Below are 19,287 nucleotides of genomic sequence, written 5' to 3'. Positions count from 1 at the left end.
TTTATTATAATAATGCTGAGACAATAAATGAGTCATGAAGAGCCAAGCCAGTCTTCTCAAGGGTAGAGAGGGGGAAGAGACAACACCCTCTCTTCTGTTTTTAAGACTATTTGATATGCATGACTAAAGAAATGCAACACTGGACCTGCATAGAAATTCAGACCTACGTCAGCTGTATTTGTTTTTGCCAGGACTGTAACTGAATGTGCTAAGGGAATTTGAATGTCTTAAGCAGAGTCAAGAATCCTGAATGAGGTACTGAGGCTCACCCTCACTTCCCCTCCTAGCATTTATATTTTTTTTGTGTTGGTGTGATAGACAAAGGTGGAAGGTAGAGGCAAAGTGGAAGGAGAAAAGTAGAATCATTAGCAGTCAGGGTGACTGAGATAGGAACAATAGGGAATGCCTCTGGAGATGAGGCATATGGAGATCTTCCAGGATCCCATGCCATAGTTTATCATGGTGGGCTAGAGGGTTTATCAGCCATCCCAAAGTTATTTTCAACACTTTTTTTTTTTTCTACATCTCATATGTTTTCTCAGCCTCCATTCCAAGTAAAGATACCCAAATCGACTCAATCTTCATTCAGAGACTTAAGATGGGGGCCTCCGAGAAAACTAACTTTTTTCCAGTTAAAAAAAAAAAAAAAGAGTAACTGGCATGTCTCTTCCTTCTATTTCATTTCTTCTGCCTTGAGTGTAGAGAAGACGGCAAGAACTTCAGCAATTATCTGGCAACAAAGAAATAAAGGCCAACAGAGTTCCCAACCTTGACCCTGTTAAGTCACAGAACCATGACCTACAATTTCTGGACTTCTTGTGAAGTGGGAAAAATGAACTCCAATTCATTTAGGTTTCTTGAGTCAAATTATTATTACTTATAGCCAAGAGTTACATTAACTGGTCCAAACATCTTCTGCCCTCAGAAATAAAACATAAATTTAGGAAGGTTTAAAAAAATTATAATAATGCAATCATCATTAGTATTTCAGTATATTACTGTTCAGTCTTTTAAATTTACATATGCATTAATATTTTCTTTATATAGTTGTCATTATACAAAACCTTCCAGGTCATAAATTTTTGAAGCTGCCTTATAACTATGCATAATTAATTTATTCATATCTTTCTTTTGTTTGACGTGTAGGCTAATGCCATTTTTTACCTTTATAAATAATTTTATTAGCATATTTGTGCATACTGTATTTTTCATATTTCCTTAAGATAGATTTCTAGAACAGGATCAAAGTAAATAAAATATTCTATGACCCGTAATACGAAGTCAAACTGCTTTCTAAAAAAGTGTTATTGCAATATCCATTGCTACCAAAAACATATAAACATACCATGTATCAACATATTTTTTCCTACATTAAGTATTAATATGAAAAAGCAATGGCTAATTTCAACAAATAAGAACTTTTAAAAATGATTTTAATTCAAGACACAGTTCTCTCTCTTTGTTGCTTCTTTCTTGCTATAAAAACAGCCATTAGCTTCTTATATTGTATAATCTGAAATAGTTCATCTATCTTCAAATTTCTGCCTAACAATTATAATGACTTATGTATGCAGAATGTTCTGCATTGCAGAAAATGCTTTTGAGGCAGGTATGATTCTCATTTAACAAAGCATAAAGCTGATTTCAGAAAGCAAAAGTGTATTGCTATGAAATGGTAGAGCTCATACTTTTGATTTCTAGTCCAAGACTCCTTCAATTTATTTATTTATTTACTTTTATGTTTGTTTCATATTTTTTTGCCTTCAACATAGGTGCAAATTCAACCTCATAATATTAACACTGACTTGAAAGACAAATACCAAAAAGAATTAACAAAGGCCTAGAAGAAACAAATTAGCTGAAGGAAATTTAGGCCAGGCACAGTGTCTCACACCTGTAAACCCAGCAGTTTGGGAAGTTAAGGCAAGAGGATCACTTGAGCTCAGGAGTTCGAGACCAGCCTGGGTAACACAGCACGACCTCATTTCCACTAAAATCCAAAAAATTTAGCTGGGCGTGGTGGTGCATGCCTGTAGTCCCATCAACTTGGGGAGAGGAGGTGGGAGGATCCCTTGAGCCTGGGAAGTTATGGCTACAGTGAGCCCTCATCATGCCACTGCATTCTATCCTAGGCAACAGAGCAAGACTTTGTCTTCAAACAAAATAAAATAAGGAAACAAATGTAATAGAGGGAGTCTTTCTTTCTTTTTCTTTTTTTTTCTTTTCTTCTTTCTTTTTCTTTCTTTCTCTCTCTCTCTCTTTTATTCTTCTTCTTTTTTTTTTTTTTCCTGAGTTTCACTCTTGTCACCCAGGCTGGAGTACAATGGTGCAATCTCGGCTCACTGCAACATCCACCTGCCAGGTTAAAGTGATTGTCCAGCCTCAGCCTCCGGAGTAGCTGGGATTACAGGTGCCCACCACCACACCTAATTTTTTTTTTTTTTTTTTTTGTATTTTTAGCAGAGATGGGGTTTCACCATGTTGGCCAGGCTGGTCTCGAACCCCTGACCTCAGGTGATCACACCCACCTCAGCCTCCCAAAGTACTGGGATTACAGGTGTGAGCCACCATGCCCAGCCAGGAGCCTCAATTTCATATTACCTTTTCCTCTGTTCACTGAGTATGTATTATGAGCACATGTGGCCACAATGTGAAACACCATAGAAGAGCTAAGGGTAGCCTCAGAGCAGTCTGATATTAGTGGAGCACAGGTAAATTCCACAGATGCAAAGGAATTTCAGAACCTCTAATGTTTTGAAATATTTATAAAAACAGACAAGCCAGTAGCTATAAAACATGGTGGCTTTGAAGAGGAAAAAAGTAATAATAATGAGTACCATTGGCTCTCTGTATGTGTGGGTTCTGAACCAGTGGATTCAGCCAACCACAGATGGAAAATATTTTTAAAATATGCACAGTTGTGTCTATACTGAACTCATACAGACTTCTTTTCTTGTCAGTATTCCCTAAATAATACGGTATAACAACTAACTATATAGCATTTATGTTGTATTACAGTTTATAGATAATCTTGAGATTATTTAAGTGTATGGAAGGATGTGTTTATGTTGTATGAAAGTACTAAATGATTTTATATAAGGAACTTGAGCATCCATGGATTTTTGTATTCACGGGTGAGTGCTAGAACCAATCCTTCATGAATACCAAGGGACGACTGTTAGCTTGTATGCACTGGCTCCTTGGTCTTCCAGTAATCATTGAACCAGAGATGCTATATAGATGAAGATATGTCTTGCAAGCTTCTAGGTGACAGATCTCAATGGGCATTTAATAGTTGGTCTGCATGAACTGAAGTGTTTATGGAAAAAGACATTGGCTACATAATAAGCTTGAGTACAAAATTGGGCAAGGAAATGAGATTTTAGAGGATACAATGATTAAGTATAGAAAAGTAGAGAGAAAATAAAATTGAGTCATAAAATTGAGTCATATTAGTATTGGGGCAGGAAATCTAACTTAATTTCTTTCTTTTTTTTTTTTTTTTTTTAGACAGAGTTTTGCTCTTGTTGCCAGGATGGAGTGCAGTGGCATGATCTCAGCTCACTGCAACCTCCACCTCCCTGGTTCAAGTGATTCTCCTGCCTCAGCCTCCCGAGTAGCTGGGATTATGAGCATGCATCACCACGCCTGGCTAATCTGTATTTTTAGTAGAGTAGTAGGCCACGCTGGTCTCCAACTCCCGACCTCAGGTGATCCGCCTGCCTCAGTCTCCCAAAGTGCTGGGATTACAGGCATGAGCCACCACGCCTGGCATCTAACTTAATTTCTATTCCTCTCCCCTTGGCTCTGGCAGTAAACTGCACCTCAAAACTAGAAGAAAGGAAAATTTAACATGCAACCTTCACTTCACCATATCTCTTCCTTCACATGTGTCAGAAGATTCTGCATAAAGAAAACACTGTAATTTCTCAAGAAATATAAAGAGTACATGAGAAAATCCCTTCTCCCCAGAGCTTATTTATCTCACATTTTAATTCTGAATAAAGGGATCATAAAAGCATATCAAGATCCATGTTGCCCCACAAAGGACATCCAGAGGCAACCTGAATGTCCCTGCCCCACATGAGACAGCGAGTGATTTTTAAGGGATGGAGTAGGCTGTAAAAGGGAGTCACTGGGAGACGAAAGGAGAAAATGGAAGAGAGAAAGTAAAGGAGGCGAAGTAGAAGGCACTGAGGCTGGCATCACAGTTCTGTTTGGAGACAGATTGAATGGTACAATGAAAAGTTCCCAGAAGGGTAAATCAGAGGACCCATGTTTAAATCTTGAGTTCCCTACCTATTGGTTGCATAATGTTGAATCTATCACTTAATCTTTTAATCCTCAGCCTTCCCATGTGTAAAATGTGAACAATAATTACATTTTTCTTAAAGAGTTACTGGAGGAATTAAATGAAACTTGTGAATAAAACATAAAAATTATTTTATAACAAAAGAAGAACATTTTTTTCTTTCTTCAAATAAAGATCCAAGCAGGAAGACAGAACCCACAGTGTGTATGAATGGGTAACTGCGTGTGTGTGTGTGTGTGTGTGTGTGTGTGTGTGTACATGTTATGTAAAACTTACTGCCTTAGATATTTGGGGAAAATGTGTTTCCTTTTTATATTGAAGCTGTTCATCATTTAAATGACATTACTTATAAAATTCAATGTCAGGCACATAGTAGGTTCTACACATTTGTTGAATAAATAAGTAATGACTCAAAAATAACATTAAATGAAACAAAATGAAGGTCAAGCTCAAAATTAGCAAAGTATAGACATTTAATAAAAGCTGTTCTGCAGTTGCAAAGATAGTATTCACTCTACCAGGTTACTCTTTTTCAAGAAAACATAGTAGACAACAACTTGAAACTCATAGATCTATTCCCGCCCCAGCTTAAATTCTAGGAAATGAATAATGCTTGTGTAATATATAAGCCTGTTCTAGTTAACCATTCTTTGTAATAAACCACCTCAATATGGAGAGACTTAAAACAAAAGTTTTGCATATCTAACCATTCTCTGCCTTGGATGGGTGATTGCTCTGCTTGTTTTGCCTTTACTCACTCATGCACCTGCATTCAGCTAGAGAACAGGCTGGGCTGGAAGGCCCAAGATAGCCTCACTGGCAGCTTATGCTGGCTGTTAGTGACATGCACTGCGGGGGACTGACAGAATTGTGGGTCAGGTTTCCTATATGTGACCTCCATTAGGCTGGATGGGCTTTCTTTCTTGGTGGTCCCAGAGCAGCTCTCCAACGGAGGAAAATGGAAGCTACAAGGCTTTATAAGGCCTATCCTTGTAGGTTATGTAATGTTATTTCTTCCACATTCCATCAAAGTAAGCCACAAAGCCAGATTCTAGGGGTAAAGAAACAGAATCCACACTTTAATGGGGTGTCATATTGCAAAAGAATGGATATGTGGGATCTGTGGCCTTATTTTTCTATTTACCTCAGAGAATGGAGGCCACATGTGGCCCCTTTCCTTACCAAGAGGACTGCAGTTCATTGTTGCTAGACCGTGTGCACCAAAAGATCATCTGTTTTAAGTTTAACAAGTAAAGTCCTTACAGAGTAAAGAGCAAAGGAGTTCTGAAATCACAAAACTAAAGCAAAAACGATGTCATATTGAACATCTGATCAAAACACAGTAATCAAGAGAAATAGAGAAAAGGAAGCAGATAGAGTAGGCCATCTTTTTAATTATGCAGAAGATCTGGGCTTGGAAGACACATTTTTAGCATAAAGCATGCTACGAATGTGACCATATGTCTGGGAGAGTATAAGCTGCTTTAAAACAGGACTGCATCTTCTCACGTCCCAGCTCTAACAATTATTAGCTGTATTATCTTTGCAAGTTACTTAAGCTTCCTAAGCCTCATTTTTCTCATCTGTAAACGAGACATAACAATAATATTACCTGCATATGTTTATACTAAGAATTAAACAAGATTTATGTGCATCCCCATCACAGAATACATGAAATATGTAACTAAGAAATTTCCCGGTTTCCAATTACAAATTCTACTAAGCTCTATTTTGAAGCTATTAAAACCGCATGAAAAATAATCCAATCTCAATTATTTAAAAACAGTATGATAACTTGAGTTCTAAAGGGTGAGAATTTACAATCCCATGGAAGATGGTGGATAATTTGCCTTTCATTTTTGTCCCCAAAGTAAGTTTATTGAGATAATTTGATCAGCAAGTGTCCTACCTTCTGAGAATATATGAAGAACAACTTAGTAGATAAAAGTACCATAACTGACAAGATTCCAACGTAGTAATACCCATTAATGTGCTTACAATTGTAGGACAACCCTGAAAATGTATAATACAATTTAACTAAATATAGCACCACAATGTACAACACAAAAATGTTCCAACATTCACTCAAATCCTGATTCAGTTAAAACATAAAATAGTTACAATGAACTGCTATTCATTCTTCTATCCTGTAAGAAACAGAAGGAAAAAAAAAATCCATGCAAATATATTGTACAAATACTTGTGTGTTTCATAATAATCTTAGCAGCCTCACCTATGTAGAGGTACATTTGTGGGTGTTTGTGTGTATGGTATGTTTTGAACATCTTTAAGGCTTGCTTGAAGTTTTATATCAGCTTGGCTTGCTTAATAGTCTTTTTCCTTTATGTTGTCCCTTCACTAATTGGGCAAATGTGATAATTTGTAATGGGTCTCCAACTCATTAATGTAATTTAGTAAGGTTCTACTGTATTTCAGCAGATGCACAAATGAGGCTGCTGCACACGTCTGGTATTTTTTGGAGCTTTACTTCATCAGCATCCACAGTATTTCTGCTTTAAAATTGAGAAATGATTGCCCCTTAATCAGCTATTTGTTATACTGGGCTACAGAAATATATGTGGTGTCATTAATAAATAATTTTAGGATAGAACTTAGCAACAATTAACATTCACATAGAGGTTTTTTTTTTTTTTTTTTTTTTTTTTTGAGACAGAGTTTCACTCTGTTGCCCAGGTTGGAGTATAATGGTGTAATCTCAGCTCACTGCAACCTCACCTCCCGGGTTCAAGCAGTTCTCCTGCCTCAGCCTCCTGAGTAGCTGGGATTGCAGGCACCCACCACCATGCCTGGCTAATTTTTGTACTTTTAGTAGAGATGGGGTTTCACCATGTTTGCCAAGCTGGTCTCGAACTCCTGACCTCAGGTGATCAGCATGCCTCAGACTCCCAAAGTGCTGCCATTACAGGTATGAGCCACCACACCTGGCCTACATAGAGCTTTAAGGTTTAAATCTTATTCTTATACATCCAAACACAGAAACCCTATGTATTCTCTTGTGAAGAAAGGTATTATACATATTTTTAAATGACTTAGAAAACAGCATTTCATAATATTTCTAAATATAGATATTTGATTTGTCCAGACATTTGCTACATAATTTTGGCCATTTATTTAACCATCTTTAAAATCTGTATAATACCTACTTCATAGTTTTTTGGGGAAAAGATCAAATATTTTTATAATAAATATAAACTTTTAAACACATAGTAAGGGCTGAATATATGCTTGTTGTTATCATGATCTTGATTTGACAGATAAGAATATTGTACTTTTTAAAAGATACTTACATTTAATGACAGAGAAAAGAGATAGCTGTCAAATATATAACCAGGGTTTGCAGATTGGGAAGATTTGAGTTAATTATGCAAAGGTAGTCTCCATTCTTCACTTCTAGCAAGGAAGCTGCAGAGTTGGGTCGCCAATATTGCAAGGCTGGAGCTAGCAGAAGCATTGCCTCTGATTTGAAGCCCTAGGCTACTTAAAACTGTGTGAGTGTACAGAACAGAGGCTAGAGCGAAGGAGGTAGATTTGAAAAGGTTCAAAGATGGTGCCAAAACAGAAAGTGGGCCTGGGGGCTTAGGCAGGTGTTGGAAAAGTTGGAGCTAAATATGAGGTTGAAATAAAAATCCAGGAAGAAGGAAGCAAGAAACCAAGAAACTCTAGCAGGCCATCGGGGAGAGAACAATCTGAATAAATGTCAAAGATAGGAGGTGTTGCCTAATACTGGCTTGATTTTGTATCTTCTGTGGCTTCCACTGGGTAAGAAGGGTAGGAAAAAAGATGATGGAAGGAGCAAAAAAAAAAAACAATGTCCCTACATTCTGGCCCTGCAAATCACTAACTACTGTGAGGGGTGAGTAAAATGGACAGAAAGGTAAGTTTTTCTGGAACCACACCCAGGCCCAGACAGGAGAGCAAATTAGCTCTTTCTCTGTTTCTCAACCTCCTATCTCTGCTCTCATCAGGGAAGAAGGTCAAGGTGTTATTCAAACAGGCACCTCGTAAGTGACTCTCTACTGGCCTCCCCGCACCCCCACCAAAGGATGATAGTAATGACCAAAGATTCAATCTGAGCAGTTAGTTTCCTCTTGATTTGGGAGTGGGGGAAGCTCTGTTGCTTCTTCAAGTAGATGTGGTCAGAATTAGAGCTGACTCTTCAAATAGTCTCCCTTTTGCCTTTCCTGGACCTTTATCTTGGATCCAGATTCTAAGCCAAGAAAAGTAAACATCCTATGAAACTACCTGGCAAATTTCTAAATGTATCACTGTGAAACTGTCATCCCTCTAGCTTCAGAGAAAGAGAAACTGGCATCTACTCAAAGCAGACAAACTGTCTCTCTCATCTCTGAAAACTAAAAATCTGAAAAGAAAAAAATTAGACTGAAGACGAGAAGGTCAGAGAGCGACCTTATTGTCAACTCTTCATGGTTGTGTTAAGTGCCATTCCATTCTGAGCTGGCTGTTCTTAGACATGTTTCCCTCTAGAACATACCACTAGAGATGCTTGGACCATCTGTCTGTCCGACAGACCATCTGTACCAGGCACTGGCACCCCTTCCAGAAAATAGAAGAGAAACTGAGGACACTAAATAGGTGAGTCTCTGTGTCTTTGTTTTCTAATCCCTCTGGCAATAATCGGTAGAAGAGAAAAAGGAGGCCAGGAAAATTGTTTAAGGTTAAAAAAAGTTATAGCAAATGCAGAAAATAATTTTCATACAAGCAACCACAGAAATATTTAAAAAGTAATAGAGAAAAGTAGCTGTTTCTGGCATTAAGTGTTAGGTAAGCTAATGCCCAAACTGAGAGGAGTCAAGGCACCAGGGCTTTGAGACAGATGCAACTAGGCAGACATTCAGGTAGACACTGCTTTTAACGATGTTTTACCCTGGGCAAATCACAAATCATCTGTAGTTCAGTTTCCTCATCTTTATCCTGAGAATAATGATGCCCTCTTTATGCAACTATAAAGTTTTTAACACCTCATCTGAAACACCATGGAATTAAATGTGTCATAGCCGTTGTGTCAATTTTGTGGGTGTTTACAAGGCTGTCTACAGGGCTCCAACCCATATCCACATTCCTTCCTACCAAATACTTTTTGATGTATTTCCTTACTCTATTAGCACTGATGTATGCAAAGTTATAATTTCTTCTGATTTCTCCTTGGAAACATTATCACTGCTTCACAATATAGATATTTAGGACAAACCTCAAATTCCCCTTCCTTCTTTAAGCTTCCCCAACCACAAATTCCTCAGGGATAACTCCCTTCTCTGAGTTTTACATACTGACTTTATTTTTTGGTTCTGAATCCTGTGCTGCCTTGTTTAGCAAGTTAATTGCTCCTCTGTCAATAGAACGTCAAAAATAATATATGAACATATTTGAGGGGAAAATCACATTGCTTACAACTTTGTGTTCCACATCATAACTGTGATAGAATAGTGAATCTAGTAGGTATTTAATAAACAAAGTTTGAATAAATGACACCATCAAAATGACTACAGAAGCAAAAGAATGTACTGTTACCCACAAGAATATTCATTGAGAATTCTGACTGACTTATGCAAAAGTGTTCTTGACCTAGATCCATGACATCGTTCTGAGGTTCAGGAATAGGAATAGGGTTATTTTAAAAAATAAACACCCCGACCCACTCCCCCCACACACATAGACATATATAGACATAGATATAGATTTGTGTGTGTGTGTGTGTGTGTGTGTGTGTGTATGGTGCTGGACAAATGAGTCTTGGAGAAAAATATGTATTAGATAGGAAGAACAGAATTTCATTTAGCAAAAGCTTGAAAAAAATGTAGCAGTGCTTATAGTGATGGAAGAGATGAAAATCAAACTTGAAGCAGTAAAAACACATCCAGGAGAGTCATGGCAGTGAGGCATGACAGGTCAAGGGTAAAGAAAGGGAAAACAGGAAATAGCATCAACCAGATGAACCCAGGAAGAATTTAGCTATTCGTGAGCAAAACAGACCTGTTTCATGAAAGTGCTGGCAGCCAGGGGGAACACTCAGTAAAATGTTAAACTACTTTTATATCTGCTCTTACTTGGGCAGTGGAATCAGAACAGGTTGACTGATAATATGTTTAATGCTTAATAGTAGTCCAGGTACCTTGGTAGGGAAAATGACCCTGAGCAAAAGTCACATATAAACATGGTTTTCCTTTTGAAGAAGGGAGACTGGAGTTTTTTCCTTGTATGTATCTATATTCAGACTACTGTCACTATGCATGGTGGATGTCTCCAACAGAAAAAATTAGCAAACCCATCCACTGTCATTAATCATTTGCTTGTTTTCAGGAAAGAGTATGCTGTTATTAATTTTTTTTCTAAATGTTTTCACTTCACACATTTTTTTACTATGTTATTCAAACATGTGTCTCAATTTATGTGGATTATTTTCTTCTTCTATATGGAGTATCTACTGGGGTCAAGGTATATATGGTCACAGGTTTTAATTCCAATCATATGGTTGAAAAAAAAGTACACCCTGCACCATTGTGTGTTTACTTGGCCTTTGTTTCTGTGACTTGTTACCTAAATCATGAAGGTACAAATTCAAACGACCTACACAAGGAATTGAAATCTCTCATCTTTAAGTAACTTATTATCAAACATTCAACATGCTAATTTGTTTGCTCAATATATATGTAAAGGAACAGCTAGAACTTCAAAAACAGTTAAAAATATAATTGAATATCTACGTTATGTAAAAAAGCTAGAGCGTTTTTACAGGGATTAGAGAAAAAGTGGTGTTAAAATTTTCTTTGTCCCTTGACAGTTTTAAGTTGAGGAAAGATTGCTACTTCCTCTCTTTATCAAGAAAGCTTTCATAATATGACCTTTTCCCCTGTTTACAGCCAAGCAATGAGTTTCATGGCCCACACTTCAGAACCTGACTTTAGAAAGAATTCCCCAGTTTATGAAATTCTGACTCAGTTCCCTTTCTCTGGTCTCCTTGCATGTTCTGTACCAGTCACTCTTTTTCCATCATGTTCCCCATTGACATCAATATGTTGAAAGATAATTTCCCTCCTCTCTTTTACAGTTTTATAGGTAGACAAACATGAATATTTGCTTCTCTGTTTATTCATGTGCTGTAATAATTTGTATCATCTCTGGCACTGCAGAGTACAACAACATTTATACAAACTGAAACTGCTAAGTTATTATCATAATTACTATTACTACCAATGATTATAAGCAAATTTAATTATTATTATAATGAGATACCTTTTATTGAGCACCAATTAAATTCTAATCTCTGTTCTAGATACTTTGTGAGCATTATTTTTCTTAATCTTTTTACAGCACTACAAGGTAAGATATGGAAATATAGCTACAAAAGTAACCTTCCCAAAGGTACATTACTAATGAGACATAACAAATTGGGAGATGCCACCCATAAAGTAAATTCTGCAAATGCTCCTTAATGCCACTGAAGATTTAGTGTTACAGAGAAGACTTTCACTTCTTTACTTTCCTCTGAGCCCTGTAACTTCAGTACAATTATCCACATGGTATCAGACATTTTAATAAGATCTAAGTAATTGTCAAAGTTAAGTAGAGATCTGCCTCAACTTATGGCTTCTGCTAAAGACCACAAGAATATGGTACTGATGATGTACTATATTAGGGACCCATTGGTTCAGAGAGGCGCCCTTCAGAGGCCCCTTAGAGATACTAACATCACATCTTTCCACTGATAGAGTCGGCCCTATTATGGGAATGTGATTATTTGATTTGCATGTACAGAAGGCTTGCTCTGGACTGTCTATAATTATGTGAAGAAGCATTGGGTTTGCATCCTACAAATAAAAGAAACCATGGTGTAAAAGAATAGACATGGGCTTTGGAGTGAGTCAGAATTTGGGGCAAATAAATCCTTTTTTGCCTTATCTGTAGTATGGGAATAATCATGTTACCTTGCTTATTTTGTGTGTGTGTTTGCATGTGAGAAGTATAAATAAATAATCTAACATACCTAGCGCAGTGCCTGGCACATACAATACCTTTGCTGACTCTATGAGATAACTGATTATCACATTATGTTTTCTTGGTGTGTGCTGGTAATATGTTTTGCAGTATGCCACAAAAGGAGTTTCCTTAGTTCAGTGCAAAACTTCAACCACAAACTCTGATGCTTAAGGCTGTGATAGAGGGCAACGAACTTGTGTTTGCTATTTTGACCAATTGACATCCCTCTTTCCTTTCTAACTCTCCTAGAATCAAATTTTATGGCATGAAGCTTTAAAATGCAGGGAGCATAGATCTTGTCTTTCTTCTCACAAAGTCATAAAACAGACTTCATCCATTCATTTTAAGGATAGAAAGAACCCACAATCTGAAGGACAAAACCCTGTTCCCTCCATGCACAGGCAAAAGCTGACTTCGCAGTACAGAAATACCTGGGTCAAGTGGTACCAGCCGTGCAGAGTTAGCAAAGCAGAATTGGACTCATCACTGATAGCTCAGTTCAGCTACATTAGTAGGAACAAGGCTTTTTACATCTTTTCTGATATGTTCTTGAACAAAATAAAGGTCATACACAATGACAGAGCCCCACATAGGTCAGATTCTGGCAGAGGAATCTTAATTCTTTTTAACTATCAAGTCAAAATTCCAAGGGGCAGCCTTTAAGACTGCAGCATTCCCTGTCCAAATACAGGAATTGCAGCAAATAGCTATGAGTAGAAAGTCCTTCTAATACACCCCACAGCAATGATTGTAGTGCTCGTACCTGGTAGGTGCTTGATAAATATGCATCCTTTCATTAACTGTGAACAAAACGAGATTTTAGGTAAAGAGCAATGTTAACACCTCTTGGTGACATCTGAATTGTGTTTCTGCGACCACATATGGAAGGATGCACGTGATTCTTCCTCCTTATATTCGGTATCATTTTGAAAGTTCTGAGTATAAGTGAAATGACATCTGAAAATGGTGCTTAGGCTGCTCAGTAAAAGGGTGTGATGAAACCATGGTACATGAAATGAGCTAATTTACAGAAATATAGCTTTCAGAATGTAGCTTTCTGTCTCCAGTTTTACTTAGCACTCAGATTACATTTGGAGATTTTGCCCCCTGTATAAAAATATAAAAACACTGGATTAGTATGGTCTTCCTATTCTTAAACTAGTTGAACAGGAATGAGAGAATATATGTGAGCTACCTAGAGAAGTCCAATTTTGTGTCAAGGATTTTACTAAGTGCTTTACATAAAATTATTCATTCACTCATCACAGAATCGCTTATAACTGATTGTCCCTATTTTACAGATGAGACAACTGAGGCTTTAAGAGATTAGGTATCTGATCTTATTCTATTCAACTCCAAAGTCTGTTCTCACTACCATCTTCTCTTGCTGTCATAACTTCCAAGTCAGCTTTTTAATTCTGGTCTATCTGTCCACCAAATGCAGCTCACTGTGAAAATCATTGTTTGCTGTGCTATTACTAAAAAATGTATATTTTATTTATATAATTCTCAAGTGTAACTCAAATTCTAATCAACAACCTCATTGTGGACTGGAGTTATCTGCTGACTGCAAACTTGCTAGTAGTCTGTGTATGTCCAAGTCTGGGAAAGTCAAGTTTTTCTTATGTTTTCTGGATATCCAGTGAAAATGAATTCAGGTCATTATATATTTTCTATTTTTCATGAAACTAAAATTATGCCTCATATGAATTGGCTAATTATTTATGCATGTATGCATGCACATGTACATACACACAACACATACACATATTCACAAGTAACTAAGAATGTACCACAAAAATTACTGAGAAGAGGCAAAGTCAACACATTTGGAAAAACACCAAAACTATAACAACATAAATGTTAATACCAATCATTAAGAATAGGTCAGTTCTGCTTAACACTTTAACTTGAAATTATATTGGAGGAATCATTTTATGTCTCGGACAATACAGAAAGTCATCATTACTATAACACATTACTTTTCTACAGAAGAGTATATCTGTAGATCTTTTTTCCTACAATATTTCATCATAGCCTTCACAACAACACTATGAGTTAAGAATAGTTATTTCCAAATTATATAGGAAGAAATCAAGGTTCCAAACTTTGAACGACCTACCAACCATTAAGCAATACTTGCAATGTTTGACTGACATCTTCTGATTCTCAATCCAGAGGGTTTTCTTTTTGCTTCTGATTTTAACCCCAGCCTCCACCATTCCCCATTTTATCTGTGACTGCTGAGTAGTCCCAAATGGAGGTGCAGATAATTGAGTGAGTTGGCTTAATTTATTGCAAAGCCCCTGCTCTATTCACACATCAATTAATCCATCTTTTATCCTGTAATTTAGTGGGGTCCCTGAGAGGTTGTTCTGAAGTGATGGAGAACAGTATCAAGGACATACAAAATAGCATTTGTCATCACAGACTGTATCTTCTTCTTCTCAAGAGTCTTCATTTTCTGTTGTAGGCTGATGCTCTTAGCCTATTCCTATTAGCCCCAGTTCCAGCATCAGCTCAGCTCTTTGAGCTAACAAACAGCTCTAGGCTGTTGTAATGACTCAGCAATCAAAATTTCAAGTTCAATCCACCTGGTCCTTACCCACCTCCAGGGCCGGGGCTGCAAAAGCTTCTCTCTGCTCTTGAACTTACTAGGGGATGTTCCTGGCTCCTTCTTAAAGGTTCTCAGTAGCTGACTTTCCAGCTGTCAACCCTGTTTGTTACAGAGGGAAAGAGCTATTCATGTGTTAAGTGCCCTGGGTCTTAAAAACACAGGAACACACTGGAGAATGTTGGGCCTCCTTGTCTGACTTCAGCAGAGTCCCAGGGAAAGGACTTCCAAGTCTAAATAGAGTTAAATACAGAAAGAAACTGGAATGTCCTTTATTCTCCCCAATAAACTCAGAGAAACCCTTCACCAATTCATTCTTTTAAAAATATAACCCTGCATATGCTGCTTCTAGGGAACTTTAGCCTTTTCTTTAGCAACTCTGACATGTTACTCCTACTGAAATGGAAGGCTCCCTACCCCCATTTACCTTTCTTTTCTGAATTCTCTAAGCAATAAAACAAACCCTGGTAAACCCCAAAACCCTCTCTACCACAAAATAAAACTGAAAAAGCCATGGACCTGGAGTTGGTTCTGATCAAAAGCTGTTTATTATTGCTCTGGCCTGAGCTGAAAATAAAGATGCAAAGTTACAGTTGTGCAAACACCATCAGGAACCCTTGAGATATGGGAGAGATGCTTTGCACATTGCATAAGCTGTAATCAGAAAAGCCTGAGTTGACTGTACCCCACTTCCATTATTAGCCTAAAATAAGTGATCATCAAAGTGTTGCTATCGCTAAAAGATTCACTCATTACAATTATTAAATCTTTAATACACAAAAGCCAAGCTGGTATCTTTTGTTGTTGTTTTTTTGTTTTGTTTTGTTTTGAGGTAGTATTGAGAATAATCTATGCAATTAATTTTTACCAACACCACACATCTAAATATACCAGTACTTGGTGAGAATATGAATAAGAGAACAGTCAACATTAGATAACCTCAATGGAGAGAGGTACTAATTTGCCGGATTCCAGAAAGACATTTTCAAAGGACCTCTCTCTATTCAGAGCAGTCCTAACACTAAATAGATGACCTAAAATGCTGTCCTCCATACCTGGGACTAGTTGCCAAAAGATGCAGGTTAATAAAGAGCTGACAAACTTAAGGAATGCTGATTGTCCAGGCAGAGCTTGGGGAGCCTCCAATACCCTGCCATGACCCTTTGGCACTTGGAGTATCAGGATCCTTCTCCTTACAACAGAAACTTTGTGTTTCTTATTCATATATTATTCTCACTTTCAGGGTTTATGAACCTCAGATTGTTTTTTCCACAAAGAAAATAAAATTTTATTTAGGATTTCTCCTAGGTTCAAGCCACTTAAAAATTAAAAAAACAAAACAACAAACCTCCTTTCTAGATAAGAAAAATGTACCTGGACATTATGGGTCACAGATAAAAATATCATGATCATAAATCATTGACATGAAAGACACATTATAAATTATACTGACAGGAGTTTTCCCATGGTAATTTTTACTGAGAGTACTGCCTGGAGTACCAGGTACAAGGTTGGGCCAGGGGTGGAGAAGGGGCAGCTTCTCACAGTTTTCCTCTTTTACCTGCTTCTCTAAAATCGTTATGCAAAAAATATTAGATAGATGAAAGGCTAGGATAGCCTAGGGTAATACCAGAGTATAATCTCATCTTTAAGTTTTTTGTTTGTTTGCTTGCTTGTTTTCTTTTTGGAACTCCTTTTAAATATATATATAAAATCAATGTTTTGAGTATGATGCCTGACATCTCTCAACTTGGGTGCTCTCATAAATCTTTGACCCAGGCCACGTAGCGTCTGAATAAATCTATTATGCTACAATTTTCATCTTCTTTCTATACATAGACATCAACACCTGGAGAGAATCACTTAGGTGTGCTCTTCTCTACCTAGTTACCACACCTGTCATCTCTTCCATGAACGTGTCCACAGTAACAGTTGAAGTTGGCTAACATTCCATGAACTAACACTATTCTTTTCAGGACAAACCATCCACATGCACTGGCAGATGAAGATTAAGGTTCTGCTGCCTTCCTGTGAGGTCTCAGCGTTTTAGAAACCTATTTACAAGTGATTCTTACTCCTGGGGAGAAGCTAATTGATACCAATGCAGAGATAAAAATACTACAAGACACGGGAACACAGATGTTATCACAATGAAATGATATTTTGCTTTAATTAAATAACCTTGGGATTGAAACAGGTGAAATATTGTCTGCATTTCACTTTGAAGGAAAAGCTTGGAGGTGGGGGTGAAGAAAGGCACAGTTAACTACCAGGAAACTAAAGAGACTGAGTTAGGCAAGATGTTTGAGTAAAGTCACCTGAATTCCTGATGCCACTTGCTTTTACAGCTAAGAATAGACAATTAAGAGCAATTTTCAAACACATCCCCTTCTCGGGGGACCACATAGGGTGAGAGGATGTTCCAAAATGAGCGACACTAGTCTTAATCAGGGAACACTGCATTCGGAAAGGTTAATGAGATGCAATAGCGAGAGAATCAGTGCAAAAAGAGAGAGGTTCAAAATACTAAACAATTTCCACTTTGTTCTCATTTCCTCCAATTAAGAGCTGGTGAAGCAGCTTTTCTGTATTCCACACATTCGCTACTCTCTAGAGCAGATATAACTAACTATTCAAGGAGAAAAAAAAATAGAGCTATGGGGAGGGGGAAGTCTACTATTAAGTTATCATGAAAGTCCGGATTACACCCCCACCTCCCCAGCCCCCAGTCTCTGAGCAGACACACTTTGCCTCTAACTCAGAGCCTGTGCCAGTCGCTTTTCTGATTAATGCTTTTCCTCAAATTTAGACAGTATTTCAAGGCAGGAGAAAGCTGGAATTATTTTTTTTCCAGATTTCATATATTCAGAATTCCCTGTGAAAATGTTAGATAAACAAGAGAGGTATAAAAATGGTAAGAGGAAAGGGGGGATGGTTATACAAATGGAAATAACCTCCTTGGCATAAAAATAGCCCCAAAATGCCACACACTGAGTTCTTCTGAGCATTCCAGTCTCTAGAAATGAGCGTATAAACTGCATATGGATTTCCGAAAACAAGCAGGAAAACACAAACATTGCAAGACAACAAGGACCGAGATCTGAGGAGTCCCGTGACTTACCTTCTTTATGGATCCTCAAAGTTCACCAAGGAAAATTTACAATCCTCTAGCTTGCCGTGCACTACTCTATTTTCTTTTCTTCTTTTTATTTTTTTAAGTCATATCGGAGAAAAATAATCAGTTTTCAAAGGTTCCATGTATCTGATCTTCCAGCACCAGCAAAAACATGTCCAAGAGACTCCGCCAAAAAGTAAGCCAAAAACTCATCAAAGGCAAAAGCAGAAGGGGGAGTGGGGAAGCAAGGAGGTGGCGAAAGGCGGGGGGTGGGGGCTACAGACTGTGAGCCCAAGTGCCCGGAGAATATTGTCACGCTGTTGAAATCTCCTACTGTACGAAATACCTGCTTTGGTTGTCACACTAACACGTACACACACACGGACACTCACACATTCTCTTTCATGCAAAGCAGGCACCCACACTCACAAACACATACAAACACAGGCACTCACACAAACCAGTGTAATGAAAACTGTCAGTAGTAACCTCCAAGAGCTGCTGTGTGCTGCAGATGGCACAGCTCACTGTTACCTTCCCAGATCTGTGAAGGATCAAATGAACATCCAAAATCAGGGGGGCCCCAGGACTAGGTAGATTCCGGATCCCTCTCCCCCAGGAGATGCATCAAGCCAGGAGCAGGTCAATCAGCAGAGGTGTCTGCTTGCAGGGTGCCCCGGATTATGGCAAGGTTATTAATCTTGATGTGCTGCATCCCCCACACCCAACATTCGGCAGCCTGCATTGAGATGATTGCCAGAGCTGTGTCTGTCCCTGTTCTACTGCATTTGCTCAGCCCTCTGATGCTGCAAGTGAGACACGGTGGAGGCAAGAATACTAATAAGGTGGTTAGCTACAGTTTCTTCAAGGCAGTCGGCATGCAGTACAGTAAATGTGTACTTCCCAGTGCTCCGCGTGTGAGCCTGCGTGTCTGCAGGGAGGGCAGTGAATCCATCTCCGGCCAGAAGACGAAATGGTTTGAATCCTGCCTGGGAGAACTATATCATCATCGGAATCATCACTGTCCTGCAACGGCGCTGTCTATGACAGTATTATGCTTGGGATAAAGAAGGGGGTTTAATGGTTTAGAAGCCTAGAGCTGGCATTTAAAAGAGAGAAAAAAAAAATGTCTAGGGAGACAAATTAGCTTTATAAATAGGATCCAAGGAGACCGAGGCAAAATTTTAACATGCTGCTTCCCTGGCTGTTAAATGGAAATACAAAGCAATT

General features: G+C 38.1%; 1 protein-coding gene across 5 annotated transcripts in view; it reads right to left on the bottom strand.

Annotated features, from left to right (window-relative positions):
- The window catches only part of LOC105471588 (leucine rich repeat containing 4C), a 1,332,829-nt gene extending 1,313,796 nt beyond the window's left edge, over positions 1–19,033 (bottom strand). For all 5 annotated transcript variants that reach the window (XM_071074846.1, XM_071074847.1, XM_071074852.1 and 2 more), the window contains exon 1: positions 18,064–19,033. The gene's annotated coding sequence lies outside the window, so the exon portion shown is untranslated. The remainder of the gene's footprint in view (positions 1–18,063) is intronic.
- Between the last annotated feature and the right edge of the window lie 254 nt (positions 19,034–19,287).

This window comes from Macaca nemestrina, chromosome 12 (assembly GCF_043159975.1).
Source record: "Macaca nemestrina isolate mMacNem1 chromosome 12, mMacNem.hap1, whole genome shotgun sequence".
Classification (NCBI taxonomy): domain Eukaryota; kingdom Metazoa; phylum Chordata; class Mammalia; order Primates; family Cercopithecidae; genus Macaca; species Macaca nemestrina.
This window is presented reverse-complemented; position numbering and strand designations above follow the sequence as displayed.